The 24753-nt window shown below is 40.8% G+C and overlaps 1 protein-coding gene and 1 long non-coding RNA gene across 3 annotated transcripts in view; one reads left to right on the top strand and one right to left on the bottom strand.

The window, feature by feature from the left end:
* Positions 1-24753, bottom strand: part of LOC124117405 (cyclin-dependent kinase-like 2) — a 304230-nt gene that overhangs the window by 229054 nt on the left and 50423 nt on the right. The window lies entirely within an intron of this gene.
* On the top strand, positions 8990-11682 carry LOC125384159. 2 transcript variants are annotated; one of them, XR_007222954.1, is made up of 4 exons: positions 8990-9701; positions 10162-10218; positions 10326-11037; positions 11180-11205. It is a non-coding gene; the product is annotated as an uncharacterized LOC125384159 (long non-coding RNA). The 2 variants fall into 2 exon arrangements; XR_007222953.1 differs by having other exon boundaries at positions 10326-11682.

Raw genomic sequence — 24753 nt, 5'->3', positions numbered from 1 at the left:
TCGTTTTGATGGGATATAAGCCCTGAGTACGATCCCACTATTTATTATCTTAGTTAAATTATGTGCCTTACCCATCATCACATACGGTGGGGTAATGAAGATATTCAATAGCCACTCGATGTTTGCTTCGACCATAGTCCATTTATTATCATCGTTGTGAGTAAGATTGTACGAAGTGTTTTTAAGGAGTCTACTAACGTCGACATCGCTTAAATCTTCTAGATTACCCGTGAATGTGACTTCTTTCCGCTTGTATACATTATCGTTTAAGTGTAAAGCGTATAACGTACCATTGGTACCGGGTTTATCGAATCCTTCTGTGTCTCCGAGGTCGGAAAGCGCAATTGTATTACATTTTCTGAGCGTTCCAGGGCCTGATGCATCAACCATTATTTGTAATATGGAGTGTTACACTTAAGTATCCTATATGTACAGGTTGGTGTTTTACATCTAATACAGAAATTTTGAGGTCTGAAATAATACCCTGCTTTAATTTTTTATATTGTAATGATGAGAAAGATTCCGTTCTACTGCTATTATATTTTTCATTTTTCACTGGAACAGATCTGAGCAGAGTTGAAGGACTTTCAAGTTGAATATTATCCGTCGTGCTTATTTGATCAAGATGGATGCACAACTCTTTATAGGGAACTAAATCAGGCGGACCTAAATAGGCCCCTGTAACTACATTCACTGTTTCGTGGGATGATAATACTACTGGCTGTTTAAATCCAAGTGTAAATACTACTGGCTGTTTAAATCCAAGTGTAATTGCTAAGTTCTCGTCAATAATTACACCTTTTTCTCCAGTGCTTAAATTCACTGTCCCATTCGACTCATTTTGTGTGAGACTAACTCCATTAGGATTAAAAATTTCATCATTGAGTGAGCATACGCTGTAATACCCATCAGGTATAGTAATGTGCCCGTCAACAATTATTAAAGACATCTTATTATTACCTCTCGCAGCACTTATATTGGTCCACCGCGGGTAATACGTTACGTCACAGAGGGCGACTTCGAGTTGTCCATCCAAGTTATCGATAGTATGAAGCAGTTCAATAGACTGACCATTTGTTATTCCCGGGAGTGTAACATACATATTAAATATACAATGATACTATATCATCACTTAAATATGAAATCAAGATACATTACTAATCAATCGATTATAGTAACTGCCTCTGGTGCTGAATTTATCGTTAAATTCCCTGATATCTTTGAAAAGTACAGAGTCACGGCAACTAGCGATAAAATGGTGCACGATTGGTTTCACAATCCGATGCAATTTTGGCAGAACCAGTTAAACTTTGCCATATGGTGTGCCACAACAGGATGTAGTGTATCTCTTTATTCCCCAGGATTTGAACTAAATAAGTCTGTTATATCATTTCACATATACTATCAGATTAGACGTATACTTAAAGAAATTAATGCCCCATTACCGCAGGATCCAGCGTGGAATTCCACAAATAATCCGTACAATAGGTTCGCGTATGAGCGTATTTGTCAGGAATTTAATATTTCTACGAGTAAAGATTGGCGTATTAAAGGAGCAAACCATGGTCTAGGTGTTCCTTACACAGGGGAAAAAAACGTCAAAGAAGAAAGCGATGATTTAGTTAAAGAAGTTAATAAAAAAGGTCCATTTAATGCATTTATGTTGGTGCGTACCAGCAAACTTTACACAAGAATGTTTGATTATTTTACAAAAACCCATCATTGGTATCATGGCTGGGAACTTTCGAGTAACGATTGGAGAGGGGATATTATGAGTTTTAAGAGTGGTTTAATTTATATTGTTACAAAATTTATACAAATTAACGATACCGCAAACGCTTGGAATGAAATTCTTAATGATAAAACGGAAAATAATTTTACTAACCCAGGATTTGTAAGAGTTAATGAATCGATAAGAACTTATGTATGGGCAATTCTCGGTGCGCAGTCGCAAACACGAACGCCCATTATTGGTTCAGGGACGGCGCTCGATGCGCAAAAACAGTTTTTCCAAAACGTGGAGGACGCCATTAATTCACCAGTTGACATACCATCGTCTATAAAACGTTTTCAAGATGTATTACAGTACGCTCAATCCAAAGTGGACTACGTTTATGCGCCGGGACTATACATGTCTCCGAGTGATATGGAACTTAAGATCGGTCAAGTGATAGGCTATAATTATAAAATTGTTATCGCTACCGATAAACAAAAACCAGGTATAAATTCAGATATTAACGTCGAATTAATAACGCAAACAATCACAGGCGAAACGGGAATAGTCAAGCCACAGTCACCACATGTTTCACAAACATCTACTGACGCACAACCACAAGTGTCACCGCATATTGTGGCTAAAAATCAACAACATATCGATGAAAAAACAGTGCTTGTATTAGGTGGAGTCACGGCTAGTTTACTCATGATTTGGTTAGTGAACTGATTTGGTTAAATAGTTCTTAGCGGATACGTACAACAGCCCTGCAATTGCTACGATCAGTGCCCACAAGTTTTGACTAAGCCAAGTGGTGGTCTTAGCTAATAAATTCAAGAGCCAGGAAACAATATTCCCTATTATACCGGGAAGTGCGGCCGCGGCTTTCTCAGCGAGCTTTCCCAGTGCTGACCCTAATGCTTTTAAATGCTTTTTTATCCACTCTTTTATACCATCCGACGTAGGCGGTGATCCGCCGCTACCACCTGTACCACCGGTTAACAAGAGAGTCAAAGTCGATATAATAAACCCCAACGCAGTTAAAATACTGGCAATTGTTATTCCCTGTTCTCTGAACAATGTTTTAATTTTATCGGCCAGTGTAGTGTCATCGTTGAGGACTTGATCGATAGTTTCTCGAATTCGACTGATTTGTGAACGAAGTGCCTTTCTATTACTCGAAGCAGCTTCGAGGCGGGCCGATCTTTCGTCTTCTTAGATATGCAATCTCTCTGCTACGCGGCGTCTACTGAACTCATCTTCCGCCTGTTCAAGTTTTGTTTTCTCGTAAGCTATATGCTTGTCGATTTCGGATATCTTGGCTGTATTATTGATGAGTTCTCCCCGCATTGTTCGCATTGCCTTGTCAAGACCTCGTAATTCCCTAATACTAAACTCCGAGGATGGTACCTGTAACGTGGAATTATCGTAGTAGGTATCCAAGATTTCTCCGAGTCCGTCCGCGGCCACCTTCGAGGAAGCCTCCAAATTATCTATGTTGTTAACGAGTTTAGTACGCACAGTCCTAATAGCCTTAGTAGTCTTCGCGGGAAGTTTTTCTCGTCGTGAGTAGTCCACAAAATTTAATTCATTACGAACAAAGTCGATGCCGTGTTTAGCGGCTATCGTAGACAAGGCTAGGGGCTTACGAGTACGAGAACTCATAAGATCAATATTCGGAGCGCCACGCAGTCGCAATACCCCATCACTATCTACCATAAACTTTGAATATTCACGAGCAATTGGACTAACATCTTTAATGTCATTGTCATAACCATCAACGGATGATTGTACAAGTTCATCCATAAGATTCATGCCACCAAAGCTGGTTTCATCAGTACCCTCTTTGATTGTATTCGGGTTATCTAGATCAAGATCAGTCATTTTTATATTAAACATATGGTTATATAATTTCAATATAACAATGTCTTCGCAATACGGACGCAAGTTAAACCCACAACGTAGACTTCGAGATCCATTAGGGGTCAAAGCAATTCGTCAGTCTGTAACTATAACTAATAACCCTAGTACCATCGATCAGAATCAAACGCTTCTGGTTCGCTTTCCTAATCTCGGCGCACACGATGTGTTAGTTCCGGGAACTGTCCGACTAGCATTTACGATTATTTTGACTTCTACCGACGTTAGCAGGGAGCCCGTTCAGAACATGGGTCGTGCTATCGTTAAGAAAATCGCCATTAAAATTAGCGGTAATGAGGTTTTGAGTATCGACGATAGCGATGTATACTATTGTTACATGGATCTCTGGAGAACTGATAAAGAGCGGGAAAACTTACAGTACCAAGGTATTTGTAATAGGAACACACTGAGACTGCGCGTGGGCGCTGAAAATGGTGATGGTTCCGCCGTAAAAGATCAGGCCGTTGCCGATGCATTAGGTAACCGATTCTATATTCCCCTAGACTTTGAATTACTAGATTCCCACATGCCCTTTTATCAAGCATCCCTAGGCGATAGGTTAGAATACGAACTCACTTTTAATGACTACGGCAGAGTAATCAGAGCTTGTGAAGATGCTAGCTATTCCATTGACAATATCTTGCTGGAGTATGATATGATAACAGATCCAGAATTAGCCAGACAAATTCGTAACCAGTATACCGGAAGTTTAGCAATTTTGTACGATCGCGTGCTGCGACATCGAAAGATCACGAGGAACAAAATAGAAATGATGTGGAATATCAATCTAAATGTTCCCACTAGGTCGTTGAAGGGTATTTTAATGTTGTTCGAGGACCCCTCCGATGCGTTTAAAAGAAATACCGAGAAGTTCTACAATCCCAAGATTACAAAAGTAGAATTGACTATCAAGGGCGTTCCTAATCAACTATATAGTCAAGGAATGCTAGCGTATCACCAGTTGGATGAGATTAAAAAACTTCCTTCTATAAAACGAAGCCCGGAAGTTAACGCGGTCGTGAAAGATCTCTCCTCGGGAGTGTATCGATGGGTGAATTCCTTACAACGAAGTACGCACTATGGCTCGACATGCGAACCACTGACGATGACCAACTACACAGCAGTGGGAGGAGAATAGAAAATGCTAGCAAGGGTGTCACTATACAGATAATGAAGCTCCAGGAAACGGCTGGTAAATTAAACATATATTTGTACGTGATTATGGATGCGCAACTTAATAGACAGAATGGAAGATTCGTGCAAGCAATCTATTAATAATCTTTTACCTAAAGATCCGCACTGCACTATCATATGTGGGCAAACGGGCTGCGGAAAAACAGCTTTTATTCTAGATATTTTACAAAGTCATTATAGGGACGTTTTCGAACATATTATTATTCTGTGTCTGACTATAAGCGTTAATAAAACATACTTATCGAGAGATTGGGTAATGAATGACGATGGGGTACACAGAGTCGATTCGGGCGATCGTTTACAAGACTGTTTACGAGTATGTCACGAAAAATACAAAGGAGAATCAACTCTTTTCGTAATAGACGACTGCAGCGCGAGTAAAGAACTCACAAAAAAGAAAGATATGCTTTCGTATTTAGCATTCTCCGGACGGCATACTCAACATAGCGTTTGGGTACTTACTCAAAAATACAACTCTGTCCTGAAAGATCTCAGGGAGCAAACCAAATGGGTAGCGTTGTTTCATTGCAAAGATCGAGATTCATTCGAGGAATGTTTGCACGAAAATGATGTTATTTATACCAAGCTCGAACGAGATAAAGTCAGAAAACGGCAACGAAGCACTGTAAACTCGTATTAAAAATGTTTGCCACCAGTACCACAGTACGCCTGGCTGTGTGTTTCACGGGTGTATAAAATCAATAATGATGTGTAAAAGAAAGCCTTACAGGTGATCAGTTATGTCATGACCATGACGAACCTGTAGATGCGTGAAAACACTTAACTATTTATACTTCAGAGAATATTGTTCTGGCATTTTGGCATTTGTGACATACCAGACAATGGGATCACTATAATATTATATGTCAATTACAGGCAACATGGAAGATGAAGTTTCGTCATTCCTTAGTCAGCTGGACAATGACACATTCAGTGCAGTGACTATCCGGGGGAACCGAGAGAGCAGGAACTGTTTACCCGGACCCAGGATGTTTGGCCCTACAGTCGAACAAAAACTCTTACAAACCTGTAGAGGTTATGAATTCTCTGATGAAATCCTCCTTGGGGCACTTATTGCATTTTCCTTGCTCAAGAAAATCTACATGATATAGTTGTATCCATTTTCCTTAATAAAAAATGTTACCACACAAAAAACTTTGTTTTTGTATGATATAGGACCACCCTTACAGGGCCTCACCCCCCACGGCGCCTCACTCCAGGGGGAGCAACTCTCGTCCAAATCACTTTCCATATGTCAAATGCTGACGGAATGTGGGGCGGTGGGTGGCCGTTTCATCGCCGTTTGGTTGTCCATCTCTAGACGAACCACTTGGCCACGAAGCAGATCCGGGAAGCGTTGGAACACCAACCTGACCGCTCTCAGTTCTAGCACATTGATATGCAGTTTGATCTCCTGCTGGGACCATAGTCCCGAGGAATTGTGATCATTCAGAACACCTCCCCAGCCGGAGAGTGACGCGTCTGTTTGAACTGTGAGAGACGGAATGGGAGTGTCAAGGGGGAGCCCCCAAGACAGATTCCTGACCTTGGTCCACCACTGAAGGTGTGTAATGAGCCACTACAGAGTCTCGAGCACAGTCTCGAGATCTTCCGAATTCGCCTAAAGTCGACGGAGTGCTTGTTGAATGGGACTCATTCTCAAGCGCGCCCGCCAGACCACATCCACTGTCGCCGACATGTTGCCCAGTAACTGGTGTACGAGCAGTGTGACTTGCGCATAAGGAACTTGATATCTTGTGACAGAGATACACGTCCTCTCACCGTGTTGAAATTCGCCCCTAGGAAGACTAGATTCTGAGTAGGGCTCAGATCTGACTTCTTGAGATTGACTATCCACCCCGGAGTGATCAGAATGTCTATCACTTCTTGTGTAGCTATCTGACTCAGGGATTGCGATAGAGTTCTTAGTAACCAGTCGACGAGGTACGGATGGCAGAACCGACCTTTCGACCTGGCCACTTGGGCAGGAATCAACATCAGCTTGGTGAACACCCTCGGGGCCGTGGAGATCCCGAATGGTAGAACCCTGAACTGATAACACCTCCCGTCGAAAGAAAACCTCAGGTATTTCTTAAACTCGGGGTGTATGGGTACGTAGAGATAGGCGTATTTTAGGTCTATTGACGTTAGCCATTCTCCTGTCTCAACAGCTGAGATCACTGTTTGGTGACTAGGGAATAAGTCGAGTAGAAGCCCTCGCTTTCCTGTCCCTCGGGACCCGGTTCGATCGCAGCTTTCATAAGAAGTGCGTCGACCTCGGCACGGAGGAATTCCGCCTTCTCTCGGGTAGCAGGCACCAGTGTGCTTTATCCCGGAGAAGGGGGCGGATGATGTTTCCACCGAGGCAAATGGCCATCCCTTAAAGTGGACGGGGTCCGGGGATTGTGATGTAACTGTCTCCCATTCCTTCAGGAATAAAGCCAGTCGGCCGCCTACGGGGACATCCGGCTTGAGGCAGTGAACCCCAGCTGTCGGCAGTTCGATAACATGCGACCGTGGGTCCGTCCGGGGCACTTTGGGCGCTAATGGGAACCGGATGGGTTCCCGGCCCTGCGAAAAGTCTGCTGCCCTCGACCAACTGCCTTGCCCCGGCCCCTGCCTCTCTTGCTCCTCCCAGCGCCCTTACCTGAAGGAAGCGGCTGCTTCCAAGCAGGTGTGGACTTCTGACCCGGTGCGTCAGCGTAGGAGGGGTCAAGTGGAGAGGCCCGCTTACGCGGTTTTAACGCTTGGTACCTCCAACAAGGCCTTAGAGTCTTTGATGGAAGTATACAATTGAGCGGCCTCTCAGACCACCTGCTGAGCCCCTGGGAAGAGGGTGGCACCCATCTTATACGGCAAAGCAAGTAGGTCTTGGCGTGTTGAGTATTTAGATACCAACATCCACAGCCTGCGCATGCCCATAACAGCGCACATCATCTGCGAGGCACAGCTACGAATAGCGTCCCGCGCAAGATGACTGAACTTCCGTTAGTTGCGCCGCCAATTCCGAAGAGTCGGCCAGCCCCTCTCCCGTTAACTCCCTCTGTACAGCCGACAGATACGCGGAGTGTACGGACACGGAGCTGTTGGCATGCATTATGATATTGCTCCTCGAAGCATATGTAAGCAGCCTTCAACTCCGCACTGCACGCGGGAAAGAGGGGCAACCGCCGGCCCTGCTTGACCTTAGTCAAGTTGGGGGTCTCCGACTCTGGCAACCACCTGAGGCAGTACCTGGACAATCCTTTCCCGCACGTGACTCTGCACCCAGCCCAAAGCCGAGTCCCGGTGCCGAGGTGCCGAGGTGCCGAGGTGCCTGGGGTTCAAGGGAACCCACCTGGCTCCGGGCTAGGTATCCACTAGTGGAAGCCTCGGCCTTGGAAGAGGCCTCTGGCTCCGCAAGGGAAAATTATGCGTCGGTAGTGCACGGGCCGGTGCCCGCCACCCCTCCGCTGGGGAGCGACCTCGAGCTGGAGCCGAAGCTCGGTCTCGGAATGTCCCCGAGACCAAGGGAGCCCACCTGGCTCCGGGCTAGGTATCCACTAGTGGAAGCCTCGGCCTTGGAAGAGGCCTCTGGCTCCGCAAGGGAAAATTATGCGTCGGTAGTGCACGGGCCGGCGCCCGCCACCCCTCCGCTGGGGAGCGGCCTCTAGTCGGAGCCGAAGCCCGGTCTCGGATCGTCCCCGAGACCAAGTGGTCTGCCTCGGCCGACGCCAGGCATAACACAAGGCCTCGAGGCCACGTCCTGCGCCGACAACAGGGAAGGCTCAGCCCGTAGCTCCTGCCCGAGCCGAGACTTCACCTCCTCCATCATCGACTTAAGTAACGCAGAAAAGTCTGCCAAAGACAGTGCAGGAGAGGGTGCAGTGCTTACTACGGGGACCCTCGAGCCTTCTCACCCGGCCCGACCCGGCATTGTAGACGAATGCTGTATGATATAACAAAACCCCAACAGATTACAGATGACATAAGGAAAGTGATTTGGGTGAGAGTTGCTCCCCCTGGCGTGAGGCGCCGTTTTTTGTGTGGTAACATTTTTTATTAAGGAAAATGGTTACAACTATGTCATGTAGATTTTCTTGAGCAAGGAAAATGCAATAAGTGCCCCAAGGAGGATTTAATCTGAAAGAGAATTGCAGTGTTGCTCCTTGAAATCTACGACCAGATCAACGTTTTGTCTCAAAGAGTTTTGAGCCGATTGACTGCTGGAGAACAACAAATGCAGGGCGAATCACTCATTAGTATCATGGAGATTCTTGTTTGGGATTTCCATCTCCATTGTTTAGATAAAGGTAAGCAAATCATGTCAAGTATTCTCTAAAATGTATCCCCAACCAACAATACATATACCAATGTATTTTACGCCACATAAATCAAAAGTTTTTCTTTGCTTCATGGCAATCGTTTTAAATATGAGCAGGAAATGCGTTTCTTAACATCTATGTTACAATCTTCACCATGACACTACGTGGAAAATTTGAAACATGTGAGTATGAGCACACAAATATTTTAGTCTCGTTAAAATATTTGTAACCTATAATTTTGTATTTTTGGGTAGACATTTAGGCAGCAATCACTCGTTTTGTACACGTACATACGATTATTATACTATTAGAATAACTCCAATAGATAACTTACTTTTGAATGTTCAGGATTCACAAGGACCATCATACCTGAACGATTGGTTGATCGTCGTCAACCAAAGGGAACACAGGCATCCGAAGATTTGCGTAAATTGACTGGGGGGGATTGCTTTTTTCATCATGTCAATGGGAGGATATTCAATGCATCTGTGTATGTTAATGACCCTTTCCTAGGAATGATCATCACGTTAAACAAGCGATGCATTCCGTACGAGGACATTGTCTTAACAGTGAGTGCCAACAATGTCCATGTGTACTAAATCGTTATTAAAACAAGAGTAGCCTTCTGCATACCGTATATAGATGCATGATTGCTCTCGTTAATCTTGTGCAATTCTGTCTGGTTTATCTTAATTTCAAGATTATTATTGTATTCCTAGTACAACGTCAGTTCCTGTAATACCATCATAATGTAAAAAATACCTGTCCAAAAAGTAGGATAATCTGTACTTAGAGTGTTGTTTCCCAAATATAACATTTGTTACATTTGACCACTTTCTAAATGACAATTGTGTTCATACCTGTAGGTAGTCGAGAAGCACGAATGTAACTTGTTTGTAAAAAAATATTTATATCAAATTCTAAACTGAAATGTCAATTTGTTTGCAAATAGTATTGTGTAAACTACAATACACACATTTGTAGCCTTGGTTTCGTATATGCTTATGTACATTTGACATAGTTTTCCAGGGTTACCAGCAATCCAGACACACACCTTCGTGTACACCAGAAGAGACAGGTTCAGAGGTAGCTATACACGCCGCGGCGTACACCCTACAGTTCTATATTAGTTTTCAATACCTTTCGATGACAAGAACTTCACCTGATAAAATACTGTTCTATCTTTCATTCAGGTTGAAAGCTTTCAACTGTACCTCAGTGAGAGCGGGAATGAAAGTGATACAGGCCGTGATCCAACATGGACACTTCCCCCCAAGTCTCCGCCAGAGGTTGTTGTCCCTTCCACAATGGTAAATATTACACAGCAATAACTGTGAAAATGTACATGTGAGACGTACATTTGTTTAATTTAGAGATACAAAGGGAGGATGTCATTTAAAATAAGAAAATATGTCACTCACGGAAAACTGTTATAAATGAAATAATCTGGAGGTACAATGAAGCTCTGATAGAATACTAGTAGATCTTAAATTGGCATTATTCAACTTAGCAACAATATTTCATGCCAATGTTCCAATTGGAATTTAATACATATTGCATTGATCAGACATTATCTGTCCATGTAATCCATTTGACTTACTTTGACAATAATATCAATACTATCTAGCTTCATATGCAAGTATGTAATTACATCAGAAAGCGGCCTGTATATATGTCATAAATTGATGTTGACATGTGTTTACACCTGAACAGACTGGACCCATGAAACAAAGACACAAATGATAACTTACAGTGAATTCTATACAGCTGTGAAAAAATGGCAATAACTTATAGACGAACTTAACATACAATGTTTTTTCACCAATGATAAGCTTTGCATTTTATTACGAATCTTTTTAATTTCAGGGTACTCGCACGACCAGTATAAGAAAGAGGAAACGAGAGGTTTGTAGCGTATACATTACTGCATGGTTGTGTGGATTATATTTAGTAACTGTTATATATGAATTTTCACTTTCTCTTTTCGTTTCTCTGCAAATGATGTCCTAAAACATTTCATAATATATATTAATTTTGTATCTCATAGGATATGCAGCAAGAGCAAGAGCGAACGAAGAAGGGGACAAATCCTGCGAATGAGGTGAATTTAGGTTTCCTTTCTCATTACTGTCAGGACTAATTATTTTAGTAAAGAATTTATCTCGTCTTATTAACCAGACTTCTGAGACAGTATGAGCAAGTTGGTAGCTAAGTTATAACCTGTGTTGCCCGTGTATGTTGTATGATCTAACAAAATCTTCTTCACATCATTATAGTTCCTGATTCTTTGAAGAGGACCGGCATCAGGCCAGTCGACGAATGCATCGTCTCCTCGAACTTCCCCACTTGCATCGCCTGAAACGACCCTATGCACATCACGATCACCACGCCATGTATCTACCTCAACAACAGGACTGTCTGACCATTCCAGTGACGCAGATATCGTTACACTGAAACTTGAAGTCGCCAGCCTCAAAAAGGAAATCCAGGAATTAGGACTGTTGGTAGAGTCGATGGTTTCTGACACCACGCCGCCTTCACCAATATCAGTCCTTCCATTACCTGCCCTGTCTCCGTTAAAGGGCAAGTTCACACGGAAATGAACCTATTTTTCTTGTACTTTTTCCACATTAAAAGTGTTAACCTAGAAGTGTCATAGACAAAAATATAAAAATATCACAATTAATTAACATATTTTTCGCATTAAAACGATTTATATTTTTCACATTTACCAAGTGTTCTATTTCCACAACAAAAACACCATGGCTTATGCCCCTTGCAATATGACGTCATTGGTGCCAATTGATAAACATTATGACGTCATCATGCTTTGTTAGAGCCGCTTCACGTGGTGTAGGTACATGTGTGTGATTCTAGCGTCTCAGATGTCAGCCAGCATAGTGTTATGCTGAGTCTCCACTGCGCCGGAGTGTGTCGTAGGCCATGTTGTTTTACCGCAAACTGGTACTTGATATCTTTTGCGTTGAGAATAGACAGGGACCCAGTTGAATTGGCACCAATTACGTCATAATCTAAGGGGGATAACTCAGGCCTGTTTAGCTCGAAAAACGAAGGCCTCATAACGGCATATCATTTTCACACTATTGTGAGCTTCCTACTTTCACTGTGAAAAAAATGAGTGTATATTTTCAAACACAGATACTAATTAATTCTAAAATTGCGTTTTGTTTAGAAAAAGAAAGAAAGTGATTTTTGCGTGTACACTTCCCCTTTAAACAATGCATTGTCGTCACCACCACTGTCATCATCTCCCCTCTCAACGACATTCACTGTAATGCCATCCGCCACGTCTTTAACATCAACGCACTCCAACATCATCATGGAAAGCAGATTTTGGGATCTGCGGGTAGCAGATTTGCCATGCAGAATATGCGATATCAACATTAAAACCTCCCTGGACTCACAGAATTCTCAACAGGACGTAGTAGAAGAAGCAAGGCAGCGAGGTGGACAGAGCCATAAGCAGCTTGCAAAAAAACTTTATAGAACTGTTTTCAGCCTGCGAGAAACGTATAAAAGAAATGTGTACGGGATAATAAAGTCAGGCACATCGCAAAGATGGCCATGATATTTGATGTCGTATTCAGTACCTTCCCACCCAAGGACAAAGCAAAGGAAAAACAAGAATGTGTAGACGCTATCAATCAAGTAAACAGATATGTGTGGGGTCGGCGAATGAAAGGAATTGAACTTCCACCAATGATATAAATGAAATGTTATGTTACTTATCCTATGTATCTGCTGTTAATAATTCACAACTTTAACTTTATCTTCAACCCTGTCTAGTCGAAAACAACTTTCAATATTGTTCAATTAGTAGCGTCACGTTGGTTTTCAATGTCCATTTCCACCTCTGTAGAGATAAATATGCAAATGCCTTAGAATATACCGGGCGGCCACTGTAAAGGAGGGCGGGATTTTGCATGTGCTATTTTCCATGCTAAATATATAAATGCAACAATGCTCTCAAGTAACATGTTAAGTGTATTTAAGTATGTTAGTTATTCCCAGTATTCCCGTGTACATTGAGTTCTTGTTAAAAATAAATCCTTTGAAATCAGTTTTATTCGTCACTTCATGTAATAGTGTCTTTTGGCGGAATCGTGTGCAAACATCAACATGATCATCTCAAAACAACGCCCGGTAGTGAGCACAGTCCATAAGAAAATAAACTTTCATTAACAGCCGTAAAACAGCATTGTCGCTTATTGGTCAACCCCTAGTGGCTAATGTGTACATAAAAACTGACCTTTTTGTATATTAAAGTATTTTGTAGCCTTTAGTTTTGTATCGGCACATGCGTGTCGCTATACTATTTTTTATGTATAGCTCTTATATTGAGCATGATATACGAAAATATAATGTTTGTACGTCTGTTAAAGTTGTTATTTTTATTTCTAATAGCAGAAACTACATTAATATATTTGATCCCTGATAACTGGAATTCTTTTCCATTCACACGGAATAAAAAAAACCCATGTGATTGCTACACTGCACATCATATACATGAACTAGTGTCCATTGTAATGTGTTATTATACGGTCCCAAGTATTTTGTGTAAAAAGAATATACTTTAGTCTTGGCACAATAAAGACAGAAGATATTCATTGTGGTGATCAACATTTAATAACAACCAATACTTCTAGTTAAATACACTTTGTTTGGTATCATAGTTGTTTAGACGTATTCGTAATTGCATTCATTATTAATTCCTAACACATTTTACAGCTGGCACTTTGAAAAATAAGAAATACAAAAGTGCGTTCAAAACCCAGACGCAGCGCCATCTACTTCTATCACCCTTGGTAGAACTGTGTCGAGATTACTGATAAGTCTGCAGCATGCTCCTGGATCCATCGTTGCCCAGAATGCATAAATGCCATTTATAAGTTCATCCTTGGTCGCGGTTTCACCCGACGTCTAATATGCCATTTCAATGAAGCCCAAGCTTTCTCGATTGGGTTGAGATCTGGAGATTCTGGAGGCGTTGGCCAATGGTGGATCCTGTTTAAAGATAGCCACTGTGTTGTACTCCTACTGGTATGCTTGGGATCGTTGTCCTGCATTAGTCCATGACCATCTGGGTATTTGTCCTGAATGAAAGGCACTAAGAACTCCTTTAGAATGTCTTGATAAGCCTCGCTGTCCATAGTTCCCGTGAAGAGACAAATATCTGTTGCACCACGTCGTGAAATCCCTGCCCAAACATGTACTTGATATGGATGTTTTGGGCGGCTTTTAAATTTTGGTGGACTCCCTTTCTTTCGAAAACATTTCTTTAACGTTGACTCTAGCTTCACTTTGCACTCAGTTGTGAATATGACATCATCAAATGCATCATTCGACGTCATGACGTTTCACGCAGTTCGGTTGGCGAATGAGTTGACAGTATCGAGTCTGTTCCTGAACCCAGCCGAGTCTGTTCCGTTCACGACAAATTGTTACCGTTGAAACAGATTTACTCTTTTTACTTTCAAGCAGACGTTGTAACTCGGGAGAGGACGTTTCGTCATCTGAATGCATAACGCCATCTATGTAGCTGATGTCAGAATCCGTCAAGATGCGAGGTCTGCCGCTCCTGGCCCAGTGACTAACACGACCGGTTTCCTTGTATCTTCTGGAGGTCATCTGAAGTGATTTTATTGAAACTTTCCACATATCTTCTTGTAACAATCTCGCTTGTATCACAGGATATATGAGATGTTGCTGACGAAGAAGTATTATCTTGTGTCGCAAATAGCTGGGAACCCTTGATCCTCGCACAAACCTGTCGATATTGTTCATATCTGTTGCGCTTCTGTCCTAATAACCATGAGTATTACATGTGTTGTTAAATGTAAAGACGTCTTAAATGCCATTGGTTAACGCTGTTATTCCATTCTGTGCACAGCTGAATCTACCCTACAAGCGTCTCTTTGGTAGGCATTATGAATACAATTTGCTGGAAGGTGGATTTCATCCTCCTCGTTTGTGATGTTATATAACGCATGACTCTTCCTGTTATTTCGTGCACCTGCTTAGCATTGTGAGTAGACAATGTAATTAACTATCCGAGTTGTCTTGCTATAAGTTACACAATAAACTGTGGGTTGCTTTTTATTGGAGTAGATATTCTAAGTATATTGTTCATTGTGATTAATGCTTCGGTCCGATCTACTCTCGAATGTCTAGAGAATAAAGAATTCATCAAATCACAACTATACCTAGCTCTGATTGCAAACACTTGACATTTGTATGTACATGCATCAACTTTTGCACAAACCAAGTGATTAAGGAGCAGAAACTCATCTTACAACTTACCACTATGAGGAACAGATACACAACACAGTATTTGACCTATCATTTTAAAACCATGTATGTATGATGTCTTTGAAAAGCATTTAGAAGTTAAACACATTAGGAAAACATCTATATTTTGGGGAACACAACGTTTCGGGGTGTATACTTATTCCTTCACCCGAGGAAGGAGTAAATATTACTCCGAAACAATGTTTTCCATATATTAAAGAAGTTGTCATCCATAAATTCTCTTCCTTGCATGTATGTATCATCCGTGTATCATCTGATTTCTACTTCGTTTTAAGGAAAGTTATTCTGTTTTCAGTCTAAGACCCCAATATCAGAAGTATAAGCTTCATAAGCACATCAAACCGAAATGTAGTTCATCCTTAATCTTGAATGCTAAATGAAACAGAGACTGATGGCCGCTGTTAACATTCAGCATTTCAGGCATTTACAGGCAAATCCTTAGTGTGTATGAATCAGATGAAACGAGGACCAAAATCAGGGTGAATCTAGAAATAAACACAATCAGTGTATTCAGGCACCATTAGGAATTACGTTCTCATACACGACTCCCCATTCTGAAGACTATTCTTAACGAATACAAATGAGTTACACACATTAGCGAACATAAACATTTGTCTATTAATTTCTTATTGTTTAATATAGAATAGGTGTTCCATCCTTGCGAAAAAAATACACTTTTTAAAAACATGTCCATGTAGAGCATTGTACTGTTAGTGGACGTAACCACCTACACCTCTCTAAATATAACAAGAGGAACAGGCTTAATATAGCTCCAGGTTAGAATGAATATACATGTACATGTATCTTCGCATCCGATATATATGGGGAAGTAACACACGACAGCATTTCTGAAGTGTACATGTAGTGTACCAATATGGCACCACTTTTGCGGCACTATTACCCACTTTTGAGGCACTATCACAGCCACTATCACAGCCACTTTCACAGCACTATCGCGCAACTTTCACGGCACTATCGCGGCACTTTTGCCGCGAAACCTCGCGCCATTTTCTGGCCTCTTTCGCGGTATTATCGTGCCCTTTTCGAGTCACTTTCGCGATACTTTCACGGCGCTATCACGAACATATCGCGAAATAGTTTTGCAATACAGGGGAAGTGACTTTTGAAATGTAGTGTATGTGTAGCTAAAAATAGACAACAGTCAGCCCGACAGAGCTGAACAGCCAGTCATCGCTATTTATAGCTGAGTAGTCAGGGTTATTATTAATGGTTGATACGCAATAGAACATAGCTAAATATGGACACACCAGTCAATCCGAAAACTATAAACGCTATCTAGCGGTTTTTCTGAGCCTCTGACGGTGTATAAAACTGACTTATTGTTGGTCTCAGTATTCGGTCAAGTTTCTTTCCATAAACAAGGAAGTATTCGTGCATTGCAGATTCAACATTCTTAAACATTTGAATTGAATGCCCCTCTTTACGCAGTTCATCATTAATACAATCTAATCTCTACATTCTGCGCCTGGCCCATTGTGACTGGGCTGCTTCGAGTTGTTCTAATGCTTTATTATGTCTTTTCTGCTCCTCTCCTCTCATACTAGAAAATAAAAAATTACTCCCCGAAAAAGCTAAAGCATTAACAATAGCTCCACCGACCATCATCGCAATTGTTGCCATATTCAAATGTTTTATATGAATATAAAATATTCAAATGTTCAATAATATAAATATTAAAATGTTTAATTACTTCATTATGTCTTCTGGGATAAGCCCTTGTTTGATGAGCATATTTTTTGTAGCCATTGCCAATCCTATATCAAGAATCATCATACCGATATCATAACCATTGAAATCTAACTTGGGTGGTGTGGCTTTAGTAATCATTTTAGCCATACGGGCATAGCCAATGGTCAAGCCGCTGACCACCACTGAATGATACGTTGCGTTTACCAACATTTTACCGTCTGTAACTGGAGTAGTCATTGTTATCATAACATTATATGAGGGCTTTACTCTAATTAAACTTGTTTTTGTGATTGTACAATAGGGGGTGACGTTTTCTCTTCTCCGGTCTTATAAAACAACCATACCGCCGCTATAGCAACAACCCCTAGTGCATAGGGAGCCCAAGTTTTAATAGGACGACTATGTTCAATATTTGAAATGTGTATTAGTTTTGCCTTCCTCGCTAGCGCACTCTTCCTACCAGCTGCGACTTTTCGAGGATTCTTAGTCACTCTGGGTTGTGCAATCACTGGTGTTTCCTCGTTCACTTGTTGTGATTGTGTTTCCACAATCTGTGGTGTCACTTGAGTCTCCATTATTAGTAAGTGGGCACGTATGTTTAAATTGACAATACCTAGCCGTTATTAAAGCGGTGGTTACCGGAGCTAAGAACATCCCATATCTATGATAAAACTCACAGCTTAATGCGCTTATAGCTTGTTCGATGAATGGGTCTTTCTTGAGAGATTCTCATAAATATGGGCGATGTTCTGCCCACTGCCGTCTAGTTGGTCATCATCAGTGGTTCGCATGTCGAGCCATAGCGCATACTTCGTGGTAAGGAATTCAGCCATCGATACATCCCCGAGAGACAGATCATTCACGACTGCATTAACTTCTGGGCTTTGTTTTATAGAAGGGAGTTTTTTAATCTCATCCCACTGTTGATATGCTCGCATGCCTTGACTATATAGTTGATTAGGCACGCCCTCGTTAGTCAATTCTACTTTTGTAATCTTGGGGTTGTAGAACTTCTCGGTATCTCTTGCAAATGCATCAGAGGGGTCCTCGAACAACATTAAAATACCCTTCAACGATCTAGATTGATTGTTTGGATTGATATTCCATGTCGTATCTCTTTTGTTCCTGGTGATCTTTCGATGTCGAAGCACGCGATCGTACAAATACCTACCCCTCGGTATACTGGTTACGAATTTGTCTGGCTAATTCAGGATCTGTTATCATATCATACTCCAGTGAGATATTGTCAATAGAATAGCTAGTCGTCATGGTTATGCTGATGATAATCAGCTCAGAAAGTGCACAGGTGATAGCAGAATTGCAAATGTGCACATCTGCGATCCAGACATGGATGACACAGAATCGTCTGAAGCTCAACCCTGATAAGACCGAGGTCATACTCACTGGGAGTAGCCGATCTGTTGCATCAATATCCGAATCATTCTTGACTGTTGATGGAGTTGATATCCCCTTTTCTTTGACTGTCAAAGGCCTCGGAGTCATCATTGACCCAAACCTGAACATGGATTGTCAAGTAAACAATATCTGCAAAAGTTGCTACTTCCACATTCGAAATATCAGTCAGATAAGACCCATGTTGACATACGATGCTGCACATCAGCTCGTGAGATCACTTATCCTATCCAGGTTGGACTATGCTAACAGTCTGGTTATTATTATCAAACAGGATCTATGTAGCAAACTGCAACGTGTGCAGAATGCTGCTGCCAGATTGATATGTAGACGAAATAAGCGTGCACATGTCACTCCTTTATTAAAATCATTATACTGGCTTCCAATAAGATCTAGGATTGAATACAAAGTTGTGTGCATTGCATACCAGTGCTACTATAGTACAGCACCTTCCTATCTGAGTGAACTTCTTACCCTACACCAGCCATCACGAGATGTCAGATCAGCACATAAACTCCAGTTTAGTGTCCTTATGGTCTCACTCAAAGCATTCGGCAACAGAACTTTTGCTCACACTGCATCTGTGCTCTGGAATTCCCTGCCAGTGGAAATTAGGCAATCTCCAACTCTGGACACTTTCAAGACAAAACTAAAGACTTATCTCTTTAGATGTGTCTATGACCCTGTGTGAGGCGCTATGAGCGACTACGTAGATGGAAATGGCGCTGAAGAAATGGACTTTATTATTATAATTACCATCTTCAGCGGCTTTGATTACTCTGCCGTAGTCATTAAAAGTGAGTTCGTATTCTAACCTATCGCCTCAGGATGCTTGATAGAAGGGCATTTGACTACCTAGTCAAGCGGAATATAGAATCGGTTAACTAATGCATCAGCAACAGCCTTATCTCCTACGACGGTACTATCACCACTATCAGCACCAACACGCAGTCTCAATGTGTTCTGATTACAAATACCTTGATCTTGTAAGTTTTCCCATTCTTTAACCGTTCTCCAGAGATCCATGTAACAGAAATATACATCGCTGTCGTCAATACTCAAAACTTTCATTGCTGCTAATTTTAATCGCTATTTTCTTAACAATCGCACAACGTATGTTCTGGAGAGCTCTCTGCTAGCGTCGGTAGAATTCAAACTAATTGTAAATGATAGTCGGGCAGTTCATGTGCACTGAGGTTAGGAAAGCAAACCAGAAGTGTTTGATTCTGATCTATGGTACTCGGGTTATTAGTTATAGTTACAGACTGATGAATTGCTTTGACCCCTAATGGATCTCGAAGTCTACGTTGTGGGTTTAACGTGCGTCCGTATTGCGAAGACATTGTTATATTGAAATTATGTAACCTTATGTTTAATATAAAAATGGATGATTTTAATCTAGATAACTGTGATAATCCGAGTACAATTGAAGACAGTACTGATGAAACCAGCTTTATGAATCTTAACGATGAACTTTTGCAATCAACCGTTAATGATTATTACGATGACTTAAAGGGCAAGTTTACACGGAAATGAACCATTTTTTCTTGTACTTTTTCCACATTAAAAGTGTTAACATAGAAGTGTCATAGACAAAAATATAAAAACATCACATTTAATTAACATATTTTTTGCACTAAAACGGTTTATATTTTTCACATTTACCAAGTGTTCTATTTCCATAACAAAAACACCATGGCTTATGTCCCTTGCAATATGACGTCATTGGTGCCAATTAATAAACATTATGACGTCATCATGCTTTGTTAGAGCCGCTTCACGTGGTGTAGGTACAGTTTTGTGATTCTAGCATCTCAGATGCCAGCCAGAATTGTGTTATGCTGAGTCACCACTGCGCCGGAGTGTGTCGTAGACCATGTTGTTTTACTGCAAACTGGTCCTTGATATCTTTTGCGTTGAGAATAGACAGGGACCCAGTTGAATTGGCACCAATTACGTCATAATCTAAGGGGAATAACTCAGGCCTATTTCGCTCGTAAAACGAAGGCCTCATAACGGCATATCACTTTCACACTATTGTGTGCTTCCTACTTTCACTGTGAAAAAAAATGAGTGTATATTTTCAAACACAGATACTAACTAATTCTAAAATTGCGTTTTGTTTAGAAAAAAGAAAGAAAGTGATTTTTGCGTGTACACTTCCCCTTTAAGAGAAAGTCCTATTGGTTGTGACTATACAAAGTTTACAATAGATAGTAAAGGAATATTGCGACTGCGTGGCTCTCCAGATATTCATCTTATGAATTCTCATACTCGTAAACCCCTAGCCTTGTCTATGATAGCCAGTAAATATGGCATCATCACTGTTCGTAATGAATTATTTTGTAGACTACACTCACGAGAAAAACTTTCTGCGAAGACTACTAGGTTCTTCAGACTGTGCGTACTGAACTCGGTGCCAAACATAAAAATAATTTGGAAGAAAGCTCGAAGCCGGCCTCGGACGGACTCAGAGAAATCTTGGATACCTACTACGATAATTCCAAGGCAATGCAAACAATGCGGGGAGAACTCATCAATAATATAGTCAAGCTATCCGAACTCGACAAGCATATAGCTTATGAGAAAACACAACTTGAACAGCCGGGTGTTAATTCAGTAGATGTGCGTTGCTGAAAGATTGCGTAACTTAGAGGACGAAAGATTGGTCCGCCTCGAAGCAGTTTCGAGTAATAGAAAGGCACAACGTTCTCAAATAACTCGAATTCGAGAAACTATCGATCAAGTCCTCAACGATGATACTACACTGGCCGATAAAATTAAAACAATGTTCAGAGAACAGGGGATAACCATTGCCAGTATTTTAACTGCATTGGGATTTATTGTATCAACTTTGACTCTCGCGTTAACCAGTGGTACAGGCGGTACAGGAGGTGGCACACCACCTACTGATAAAAATGATGTAAAAGAGTGGATAAAAAAGCATTTAAAAGAGATAGGAGAAGCACTGGGAAAGCTCGCTGGGAAAGCCGCATCTGCACTTCCAGGTATAATAGAGAGTATTGTTTCCTGGCTCTTGAATTTATTAGCTAAGACCACCACTTGGCTGAGTGAAAACTTGTGGGCACTGATCGTAGCAATTGCTGGGCTGTTGTACGTATCCGCTAAAGGCTATTTATCCAAATCAGTTCATTAAGAACTATTTATCCAAATCATGAGTAAACCAGCCGCGACTCCACCTACTATAAGCGCTGTTTTTTCATCGATATGTTGTTGATTTTTAGCGGCAATATGTGGTGGCACTTGTGGTTGTGCGTCAGTAGATGTTTGTGAAACATGTGATGTCTGTGGCTTGACTATTCCCGTTTCGCCTGTGTTGTTTGCGTTATGAATTCGGTGTTAATATCTGAATTTATACCTGTTTTTTGTTGATCGGAAGCAATAACAATTTTATTATTATAGCCTATCACTTGACCGATCTTAAGTTCCATATTATTCGGAGACATGTATAGTCCCGGCGCATAAACGTAGTCTACTTTGGATTGAGCGTACTGTAATACATCTTGATAACGCTTTATAGAAGAAGGAATAATGGGTGAATTAATAGTATCCTCTACGTTTGCGCCAAACTGTTTTTGCGCATCGAGTGCCGTCCCAGAACCAATTATTCCCGTTCTTATTGATTCATTAACTCTTACAACTCCTGGGTTAGTAAAATTATTTTCTGTTTTATTATTAAGAAATTCATTCCAAGCGTTTGCGGTATCGTTTAGTTGCACAAATTTTGTAACAATATAAGCTAAACCACTCTTAAAACTTATACGATCTCCTCCCCAATCATTACTAGAAAGTTCACAGCCATGGTAAAGATTATGCATTCTTTCAAAAGATTATTTTTCTGTAACAACTTAAATGGATTGAATGGTTGATGAGTTTTTTTAACTAAATCATTGCTTTCTTCTTTAACAGTTTTTTGTCCGCTGTACGGAACACCTAGACCATGGTTAAGTCCTTTAATATGCCAATCTTTACTCGTAGAAACATTAAATTCCTGACAAATACGCTCATATGCGAACCTATTGTACGGATTATTTGTGGAATTCCATGCTCGATCCTGCGGTAATGGAGCACTAATTTCTTTAAGAATACGTCTAATCTGATAGTACACCTGAAATGATAAAACAGACTTATTTACGGTATATGACCGCGTATAAGCCGAATTTTGAGGACCAGAAAAAAGATTCTGTAGAAAGGGGTCGGCTTATCCACGGGATACACTTTCATGATCGTGATCTGTCAGAAACATCGCCTGAATGACGGTCCGATAGATTACAACTTCCCGAAAGTTTGTAAAGTTGCCACGACTAGAGCCATTATTGTTATAAATTATCAATAAAGTTATTATTATACACCAATGTTGTCATTATTAAAAAAATGTTATGCATGTTACTACTTCTGATAATAAGTTTTCAATTGAATGTTCAAAGTTTATCGTTCTTCGTAAACTCCACAATCTTTACATGTAACAATATATGTAATTCACAGCTATAATATATAATCCCCAGATAAAATCGCCAATAGCTATTACGTACGTTTTGCAAAGTTCATAAATTGATAGTGAATAAGTGTCTACAGTTATTGAAAGAGGCAAATAAACAACTGCATCGGCGAGTTATTCCGTTCGCCATTTGCAAAAACATGTGATCAGCTGTTTCCTGTGACGTCACAAACGGTGACCACTGTGATTGCTTCCTGTTTTTTAAAGCAACACGGTACACAAGGAAATGAGCATTGATAGTAACGGGCCGATTGGTATTGTCAGGTTGTTTACACAAACATTTTCAAGTTGTGGGTGCTTAGCGATCGTGTTGGGAGTAGGGGCTTAATTCCTTTGTTTTCGAGAGATTAGTTTAATAAACTGGAAAAGCCTGTGAGTAAGTGATGGTCATTCAATGTGTTCATAGTATGATAGTTTATTTAATTCAATTGGATTAACATACAATAGTGGTGTAAAGGGGGTTATAAAAGTTTGTATATTTTTACTGACTGACGTTTTCATCATGAGTTTTAAACGAAAATGCCATGCTTACGATGCTGAATTCAAACTGCGAGTCTTCGCTCCAGCTGATATATTTTCTCACGGGTTCATAATTCTATATACACCGACTCACAAAATGGCGCTCGGTTGTTGATGGCAACATATAACGATCATTATGAGATTAAAAAAACCCACGAGAAACAGCTTCCCACATTATGAAAGTGGATGACTGGTTTGTTAAATCTTTATTAGAAATAATAATGACTTTTTCAATATAATTACAACGTTTTTCATCTTATATTTTTTAATATCTGCGAGTACCGGCACATGTCTTTCAGTCCGACTTCGCAGTGTTTTTTGTCTTTCAATTCCTGATTCGGCTTATCTGCGGGTCATATCATTTTCTTTCGTATTTCAATGGTCAAATTAACACCTCGGCTTATCTACGGGGTCGGCTTATCCGCGGTCATATACGGTAGTTCAAATCCTGGGGCAAAAAGAGATACACCACATCCTGTTGTGGCACACCATATGGCAAAGTTTAACTGGTTCTGCCAAAATTGCATCCGATTGTGGAACCAATCGTACACCATTTTATCACTAGTTGCCGTGCCATAGTGTTCAAAGATATCAGGGAATTTAACAAAAAATTAGCACCAGAGGCACTTACTAAAATCGACTGATTAGTAATGCAAGTTAATTTCATATTTAAGTTATGATATAGTATCTTTGTATATTTAATATGTATGTTACACTCCCAGGAATAACAAATGGTCAGTCTTTTCAACTGCTTCATACCATCGATAACTCGGCTGGTCAACTTGAAGTCGCTCTGTGCGATGTAACGTATTACCCGCGGTGGACCAATATAAGTGATGTGAGAGAAAATAATAAGTTATTAATAGGTGAAATAGGTATTGATCACACTCCCATTGTTATACCTGATGGGTATTACAGCATATGCTCACTCAATGATGAAATTTTTAAGCCTAATGGAATTAGTCCCACACAAAATGAGTTGAATGGGATGCTGAAATTAAGCGCTGGAGAAGAGAATTTACTTATTGCCGAGATCTTAGCAGAAACAATTGGACAGAACTCGAATAATACCACCCAACGATATAGTGCATGGAATTAAATTACCCAATTTAGTTCCCTATAAAGAGTTG

The sequence above is a fragment of the Haliotis rufescens genome, unplaced genomic scaffold (genome assembly GCF_023055435.1).
Source record: "Haliotis rufescens isolate VD_foot unplaced genomic scaffold, xgHalRufe1.0.p SCAF_28, whole genome shotgun sequence".
NCBI classification, from domain to species: domain Eukaryota; kingdom Metazoa; phylum Mollusca; class Gastropoda; order Lepetellida; family Haliotidae; genus Haliotis; species Haliotis rufescens.
The sequence above is the reverse complement of the archived record's forward strand: the minus strand, read 5'-3'. Positions and strand labels throughout refer to the sequence as shown.